The sequence below is a fragment of the Tachysurus vachellii genome, chromosome 7, assembly GCF_030014155.1.
Source record: "Tachysurus vachellii isolate PV-2020 chromosome 7, HZAU_Pvac_v1, whole genome shotgun sequence".
Taxonomy (NCBI): domain Eukaryota; kingdom Metazoa; phylum Chordata; class Actinopteri; order Siluriformes; family Bagridae; genus Tachysurus; species Tachysurus vachellii.
Genome location: NC_083466.1, coordinates 6336630 through 6343991, shown reverse-complemented (window position 1 = coordinate 6343991; position 7362 = coordinate 6336630). Strand labels below are relative to the sequence as shown.

At 36.8% G+C, this 7362-nt stretch overlaps 2 non-coding genes across 2 annotated transcripts; both read left to right on the top strand.

The window, feature by feature from the left end:
* Window positions 1-438: 438 nt before the first annotated feature.
* Window positions 439-511, top strand: trnar-ccu (transfer RNA arginine (anticodon CCU)). The gene has a single exon. It is a non-coding gene; the product is annotated as a tRNA-Arg (tRNA).
* Window positions 512-2657: 2146 nt separating this feature from the next.
* Window positions 2658-2739, top strand: trnal-uag (transfer RNA leucine (anticodon UAG)). The gene has a single exon. It is a non-coding gene; the product is annotated as a tRNA-Leu (tRNA).
* The last annotated feature ends 4623 nt before the right edge of the window (window positions 2740-7362 follow it).

The following is a 7362-nucleotide window of genomic DNA, read 5'->3' as shown; positions in this document are numbered from 1 at the left end:
ACTTTATTAAGGAGCTGTGTGGTGGTTTCAACACTTTGAGTTGGGTCATTCAGTAGATCCCACACCTTTTGAAGCTGTGATTTTGCTTCAATGACATTTACAAAATTTGCTTCCTCTGTTGAGCCATCATTGTCCTCATCAGAGTCATTTACAGGAGGAGGCCTGGGGCGGGTTATTATAATAGCAGTGCCCCAGTGGCCTAATTGATAAGGCACTGGCCATAGATAGTAGGTTTGAGTCCTATTTGGGGGTGTGCTGAAGCAGAGAGGTGCAGCGGAAGCGTGCTGGGCCCAGAAGTTGATGGATCGAAACCATCCTCTGCTAAGAGCAGCCTACTTTCTAATAAAAATGAAATGGCCTAATGTGCAGAGTTGTGACAGTTTAGCGCTTATATGCCTCCAGCAGAAACCTATAACAGCAGAAACTCAAAACAGCAGTGCCCCAGTGGCCTAATGGATAAGGCACTGGCCTCCTAAGCCAGGGATTGTGGGTTCAAGTCCCATCTGGGGTGTGCTTGCACAGAGTGGTGCAGAAAAAGCATGCTGGATTTTAACTAACAAGAAAATGGCTTTAATTACAGAATTCTTGCTATCAACCCTAATTGTTTTCAGTGTAACTGTAATTACACCTTTATATTATTTTATTATAACTGAATTTTTATTTGAGAATTGACAAACATTGTATTAATAAAAAAGTTAGTATGTGATTCTCATTTTCTGAATTAATATTTAGAATATTTTTGTTGATGCTGTTATTGAATATGATTGTAGAGACTACTGATCATTCATTATACAAACAATGCATCTGTTTATCCACAGACTGTTTATAACTCAGTGTTAGTTGTGATGACATACAGTCACATCAATCAGCTGCATGAAGACTGCAGAGAACTGCTGGACAGGACCAAGATGGTATTATTAACAATAAACAACACTAAAGTCTCTTCTTGGTGAGTTGGGCTTCTGTTCCCCACATTCACTTCAATAATAAAAATAAATAAATATGTAATATATACATATTGAGCACTTTATTGTAAATATAGGTGTATTATAAAGATACACACATTATATACATTATATACATTTTATATATATATATATATATATATATATATATATATATATATATATATATATATATATATATATACGTATATATATATATATATATATATATATATATATATATATATATATGAATATATATATATATATATATATATATATATAATGCATGTGTTGTTAATAAGTTAAAACATAAATTGTTTAAATGTTTTAACTTGTTGAAATGAAGTGTATTAGTGAATAAAATGTGTTTGGAGAAATAAGCATTGTGTGTTAATCTTTCACTTTTATGTAAGTCTACAAAGAATTGTCCTGCACTACAACCCCTCCCCTTTTTTCTCCTTTTTTTCTCTTTTCCCCCTTTTTCCTTCTTTTCTTTCTCCCCTCCAGGCAGTTCTTTTTGACCTAGTTCTGGCTGAGAGGTTAAGGCGATGGATTTCTAACCCATTGTGTTCTGTATGCGTGGGTTCAAATCCCACCCTTGTTGGTGACTTCTTTACCTCTACACCTTTGATTGTTGCACACAGAAAGCTTTTCCACCTGCTCTGTACAAGAGTGTGGATCCTGCTTAAGCACATATGCTTTATTAATAATGCATGATACAGTCTTTGTACACAGATCCCTCATGACCAAGGGCTTACATGTGGCTGAGTGGTCTAAGGTTCTGGATAAGGCTCCAGTCTCTATGGAAGTGAGGGTTCAAATCTTGCTGCCAGGGAAATCTTTTAAGGCACTGATTAAGCTTTATACCTGCTCTCTGACTCCGTGTTAGAGTGGGGTGTGATAAGCTAGCACTTGGTCTGCATCTTTTGGCCGTATTTCCATGCTCTTAGGACACAGATGCTCAGCATGCTTAGTTCACATGAGCTCAGCCAACAAGAGGCTAAGGCTAGGCAGTGCCAATGAACTTTGCAAAGCCCTTGCGATTTTGGATCTTTGTGTTTTTGACAAGACCGTTTTTAATCCCATTTGGTAAATGAAGAGTGCTGGAGAGCTACATTTAAAGACCCCATGCTTTTCATAGCATGTTTAGGAAGCTTTTTTTACCTGAGGAGGTGGCTGAGAAGTTAAGGCGATGGTCACGTAATCCATTTTTCTTTGCATGTGTGGGTTTAAATCCCACCCTCATCACTGACTTTCTCTTAACCTTAACACCTTTGATTGTTGCACACCAAACATTTTCCACCTGGTCCATGCTAGAGAGGAGTGTGAAAATTTAGCCCTGGGTCTAGGTGTTTTGCAAGGGTGTGCTGAGTTAGACCCTGCTTAAGCGCATTACTGTAGCTTTAGGAAGCATGCAGGGTACACGCTTGCATGCACGCAGCGTTTTTGAAGGGTCTACGGTGCTGGATTAATGCTACAGACTGCTGCCAGAGAAACTTTTCAAGACACTGATTAAGCTTTCTAACTGTTTCCTGAGTCTGTGCTAGGTTTGATAAGCTAGCACTGGGTCTGCAACTTTTTCAACTTTGAGCCGTATTTCCATGCTGGTTGCACACAGATACGTGTTAGTTCACACGAGCAAGTTCAATGCCTAAACTTTATTTGCTAGACAGCAGAAAACTTCACAATAATGACATTCTTTCAACCTCAGGTAGTGTGGCCGAGTGGTCTAAGGCGCTGGATTTAGGCTCCAGTCTCTCTAGAGGCGTGGGTTCAAATCCCACCACTGCCAAGAAAAGCTTTTATTGCACTGATTAAGCTTCCTTGCGTCCTCATGTACTGTGGTCTAAGGTGCTGGATTTGGGCTCCATGTCTCCCTAGAGCCGTGGGTTCAAATCCTGCGGCTGCCATGAAAAACTTTCAAGTTACTGATTAAGCTTCCTACCTCTTTCATGAGTCTGTTCTAGAGTGGGGTGATAAAATCTAGCACTGGGTCTGCAACTTTGGTCTGTATTTCTGTGCTGGAAAGCTCACATTAGCTTGCATCTGGTTGGTGCTCTTTGGGATTATATCCCATTGTTGTCAAGGAAACTTTTCAAGCCATTGCATAGTCTTACACAGTAACTTACAGAAAAGAACAACAGAGTTTTAAAATATAACTTTATGTAATATGTTAATACTCACCGAGATGGACATTTTCTGACATTATTTTGTGTGCAGGATTAGAGAAATTATCTGTGTTATGTTATGGAGGAATGCACAGTGCATTAGGGGGTTCAGCCTTAACTGTTTACACATTGTGTTACTGTGTTACATCTTTGTTACAACAGGGGAATTAACAGCATGAACCTTAACCAGGAATTAAGTCAATAATCATTTAATACAAAGAGTTTGTTTTTATGAATTGTTCAAACATTAAGCTTTATCAGTTTGGGTAAGAAGATGATCAAAATACAGGAACTAGTAAATGACTCTGTTTGTATGAAACAGGTAAACAGCTCCACCTGCTGAGAAAAAAATATCAAGCTTGACTTTTTGTACAGTCTGTTAGAGTTTTGTGTCACTGTGGGCTCCATGGCACAGTAGTACAGTGCAGAGTCTGATACTGCAGCAGGAAAGATCTCCAGATCTACTTTATTCTCATTTTTACGACTTTTGATGGAAAGTCGTGGGTCAAGCTCATGTTTAATTCTAGTGTCCATGGATTTATGAATCTGCAGCAGAAACTCTGGTTCTAAATGAGGTTTTTGTCGATACCAGTGGAGATTGTAAGCCGAGTCATCATATGTGCAGGTCAGTGTGATGTTGCTGCCTTCACTTGAAGATATGATGGTTTGGTCTGGTGTAATGCTGCTGTCAACAGCACCTGCTGCAAAGATATTAAAACAACATAAACATTCCTACTTTCATTGCTTAAGGACATATCAATTTTTTTGCTAAATGAATCATCATGTTTAGATAACAGTACAAATCTTCAGCATCCACCTAAAGGTTATGTATAATATAAATGACTTACCAATATTTTTGACAATTATCAATACAAAGAAGAATAACATGATTGTTCTGTGTGTCTCTTGCAGTAGATATAAATGTCAGTATCTCTGTGAAACTGTCTAAACTGTATCTCACCACATCTAGCTCCACCTACTGAGGTGTAGTCATGTCAATTCTGACATCAGTCCCTCAGCCTACTTAACACTCATGTCACTTCTGACCTCATTTACATTGATTAAATCTGTTTAAAATGTAATAATTCAAACAAATATTTAATGATTTATAATTTGTTGCAGTTTCTGATTTGTGTTCATTCTCCTAATGTTTTCACATTTTTTCTGAATCTTCAAAAAACATTTTTTAAAATTCTGAAAAGAATTATCAGCACCATTCCTGTCTTCAACAGACCTGCAGTCTTGTGTATTGTATTAATCTTTTCTATGCGTAGTTTTATGCATAATTTGTCCATATCTATGGATAGAATGTAATATATAAAGATTCTGTGAGTGGGAATGTGTGAATAGTTACTCACACTAGTGACAATGTGCATGCACGTGGTAGAAAAGTAAAATTGCAGGCATGATTCTAAGACACTCTCCTTCCACTTACTGTAAATTATATCACCGTAAATTTTATCATTGAGTAAATAGTGATTTTGATGCTCTCAAGGTTCAGACAGTTTACATGTGTTTTTAAGAACTGCATGAACTTTTTACTGAAATTAGCTTCTCTTTTTAGATATTCTGTTATGTCTACAGCAAACAGTAACATAAGCAGCCTAATGGGGAAGTTGTTTAGAATAGTTGGTCATTTCTTTAACGATTCTTAATGTAAATGAGCACAAGCAGAGCAACAGGAAATATGTAGGATTTATTAATATACATTGTGTACAGCTGTCAATATACACATGAAACATAATACTATGTATGATGGTTGTCAGAGCTGATCCTGACCTCCCTGGGGCCCTAAGCAAAATTCTGCTAAGGGGCCCTCCTACCTGAACTGTGAGCCATGTAAACCATTTGCCACACTGTATAAAAGCTAAAATGGCTTGCCATGCTGTATCACTGTGTTTTATAGTATGTATGAGAGCAGTACTTGATCCCTGATGGTTATTATTTACTGAGGAATGTGCATTCATATTGACCTGGCATTATGCCCATTCCAATGTAAATCCATTGGTTTCCATATTGTATTAACGTTGTTGTAACCTTGATTGAGAGACTATAAACATTGTCATTTAGGAATGCTATCACGCTACTTTTTGTACTGGTCCCAACACAAATGTCGCTGCTGGAAAGCACGTGTGTCATTTCGTGCACGATTGCACGCGCATATGAACGCATGTTCACGCACTGCGCGGTTATCGAGCTGCCATTTATAAACACCATTGCCCTTGGGCTTTTATTCACGCGAATGTTCACGCAATAAATTGTTGTGTGGCAGACAGGTCAAGAAGGAGACTGGCAGCACTGCACAGCTAATTTAATTTGTCAGATAGAGACTAGAATCACAATCACATAGTGACAGAATCACATCAGCTTAACTTTACTGTTATTTGCTCTTGCTGACATCAAACTTGAAGAGAACACAAGTTTACCTGATTGCTGTTCTCGCATTTTACTCTCATTTTGTTTCTGTTTTTCTCTTTTCATGGCCAGATGGATAGCTCAGCTTCATATTGTCATCTACACAGTAAACATTAACACGCGCTGTAAAACGAGGCAGGGGGAGGCGGGGCCTTGCGTAAGTTGCGGGGCCCTACGCAACTTGCGTAATGAGCGTATAGGGCCGATCGGCTCTGATGGTTGTTAACACAGTTAAATCTCATATGCAGTGTGTTAGCTGTATTAGATGTAAAAGCTGTAAAAGCCAGACAGTCATAGTAATTAACTGTCTATTTACTGTAATGTGACCGATAAAGTTACCTCAGTAACTACTACAAACACCATAAACACCACACCTGCTGCTGCTAGTGAAGGAATACTGACTGAGGTGAAGTTAGTTTTAGGTTTTATGTGCTGAACTTTACACAATGAAGGAACACATGTGAATGAAAATGAACATATCGAGTGAATACACACAGCTGTTAACACTGGTCATGACTGAATACATTTACAGTATTTATATGAAAGCATTTCTCTATTAAACACTTCACCACACAGGTTTGCACATATATTCTGTAGTATGAGCTTCTCTTATTGATCAAATGAACAATCTTTGTTTAAATCCATTTTAAATGTTTTTATCTGTATAGTTTATGTATGAATATGCAGTCTATAAATTACACATTTGTATACAAATGCAGTATTAATTACTTTAAAACATTATTAATATTAATAGCAGCTGTTATAACAGGGTGGATAAGTTACATTGTTTAACTAAAGTGTTAGTTTAGTTTCTCTCAGAAATTATTTATATTTACATTCACTGTTGCAGAGAAACATTAAGTTTAATATGAAAATAAAATTAGGTCTTAAATAAATGACCTACCATCAGTTTTAGCTATGTATGTATAATTCTGTATAATTACATACAAACAAAATAGATTAAAGTAGTATAATCAAGTCAAATACTCAAGAGCAAATATTTATAAAGGGACAATACTTCATAAGCACCAAATTAACATGCAGTTGTTTGCACAAGTATAATGAATGCTTGATTAGATGAAAAAACTTTGATCACAATTAATTATATAAAAAACTGTGAAGAAACTACATCTAACTAAGAAACATTCTGTGTTTGTATAAGTGTTCAGTGTTAAAACTGAATTGAACTGAACTTTCTCACACTGAACACTGTGCAAAAGAGCAGAAAACAAATGATGCTCTAATAAAGTTTCAAGTTTCAAGTTTTGCTTTATTATCAATCTTCCACATGTACAGTACATACAGAGAATGGAAATTGCGTTACTCTCAGTCCCAAGGTGCATACAGATAATATTAACAATAGAAATTAAATAAAGCAGGGATATGGCAGATAAAGGCTCAGCACGCATCCTTGGGGGGCCTCAGTGTTCACATCACATCACATGACAGTGTCACCAGTGTGTGGCTTTACATTCAGGAGTGAGGAGGACTGGAAGACTCTAACAACACAAGGTTAGAGGTAGTTACATATGAAACATACAACTATAATACAACTGAGTATCATCAGAAAAAAATCTATGATTAAATATTTGTTTATTTTACTGACAGTTTAAAATGTTTAGTTGTTTTATCTGAGCTGGTATATCTGTAATGATCGTATCTACTGAGATTAACCTTGACAGGGGTTAAGATCATATTTGTGCAGTATGTATGATCGAAGAACAGGTAGAGTTTATATCACAGAGGGATTATTGTGAAAAGGATGAGAAAAGAATGTGAGCAGGTTTATATGGTGCTCTAATACTTGGTCCACTATAAGATAAAACAGTTCA